This window comes from Centruroides sculpturatus, unplaced genomic scaffold (genome assembly GCF_000671375.1).
Source record: "Centruroides sculpturatus isolate CEXI.00-Female unplaced genomic scaffold, Cexi_2.0 scaffold1054, whole genome shotgun sequence".
Taxonomy (NCBI): domain Eukaryota; kingdom Metazoa; phylum Arthropoda; class Arachnida; order Scorpiones; family Buthidae; genus Centruroides; species Centruroides sculpturatus.
The window spans coordinates 77,169-78,784 of record NW_019385323.1 but is presented as its reverse complement, the minus strand read 5'-3'; the positions used below and the strand labels follow the sequence as shown (position 1 = coordinate 78,784).

Genomic DNA, 1,616 nt, shown 5'->3' with positions numbered 1-1,616 from the left:
GGGGGACCTAATTCTTGCATTCTGTGAAAACGGGTAAGATTGGCTATAATGTAAAGGTTAACTATTTCACTATCGTTACTTTTTACCCAGCGAAGCGGGTCCTTGCAGCTAGATTCTAGATTACTTAGAAAAACAGTCTTTTATATATATATATATAAAAAACTATATCACATACAAATGTACGAACAAATAAAAACCCAGCGAAGCGGGTCCTTGCAGATAGTATTTAATAAAACAAAACAGTAAAATGCAAATTTATTTACTTACTAGCTGCAAGGATTTGCTTCGCTGTGTTTTTATTTGTGGGCAAAAAGTAACGGTAGTGAAGATTAAGATAATTACATTATAGCCAATGTTACCCGTTTTCACAGAATGCAAGAATTAGGTCCCCCGTTTCCAGACTAATTAGAGAATTTTTACGTCCATTCAAACGAACTATTTTCAATTTGATCAATTTTCTGGAACATTATGTAGAAAACTTTCATTCGATTGTTCTGTTCCTGAGGAAGGCCTTTCAAAATAGCCCAAAACGTTAGTAAATTTTGAATTAAAAGGCTGCATTATAAAGGTTTTTTTATGTTGATGCTTGAGTATTAATTAATTGCAGTTAAAGAAGAATTTTAAAACTTTAATTCACAATTTGCAGCAATATAACAGTTTTAAACATTATAAAAAAGCTTCTTGCCTTGAAAATTGTTAAAGCTAATATCTCAAATACTATGGTAGAAATAACAGAGACTTATCACGATGCCACTGGTAACATTAAAATGATGGAAGACTGCATTCTGATGTATTTTGATGAAGCCAATAGCAGTGTAATAAATCTTTGTTATCTCTACTATAGTATTTGAGATATTAGATTTAACAGTCCTAAATAAATAAATATCTATTTAAAACCTAAACAAATTAAATCAATAATATAACTATTTTCGATTTATCTACATCTTCATCTGTAATTTAAAATCATCACGTTGTTAATTTTTTTTATAAACCAAATACACTCTTTCTTTCTTTAATTAAACGTGATATAAAATTTAAAAAATGTAATTACGAATAAGATTTTTTTGACAGAACGGTAGAAAAAAGTTACAAAAATGCTTGAAAACGGAAAAACGACCTACTAACTGTGAGATCCGAAAGGCCCTGGGTCTAATTCAGGGGTGTCCAACCTTTTTGTTTCTCTGGGCCGCATTGGAAGAAGTGAAGGAGTTTTGGGCCACAAGTATATATAATATATAATTGTGACCCAATACACAAGTATATTTAAAAATTAACATGTCTAGATTATAATAATAAGTATTAAAACTTTATCAAGAAAAAGGATATTTTAAAAAATTACTTTTACAGACACTTTCAATTTTTACTTAGAAATAGATAAATTCATTTATTATAGAAGAGACAAACGAAAATGTATTTGAAAAACACAAATATTTGTTCTATTTGGGTCTCTAATTAATAAAAAGCGACGAAACGCCATTTTAAACTGCGTTTTTATTCAATTAATATAATTATAAATAATATGTAGCCGAAAAAGCAGTCAAAGCGCCAAATGATATTTTTTACGTCAAACCAAAAAAAGTAGCCACATTTGGCCCAATGTAGCCAAATCTTACAAC

The 1,616-nt window shown here is 29.3% G+C and overlaps 1 protein-coding gene across 1 annotated transcript in view; it reads right to left on the bottom strand.

Moving 5' to 3' along the window:
- Positions 1 to 1,616, bottom strand: part of LOC111637638 (patched domain-containing protein 3-like) — a 30,161-nt gene that overhangs the window by 12,445 nt on the left and 16,100 nt on the right. The gene's annotated exons all lie outside the window — the stretch shown is intronic.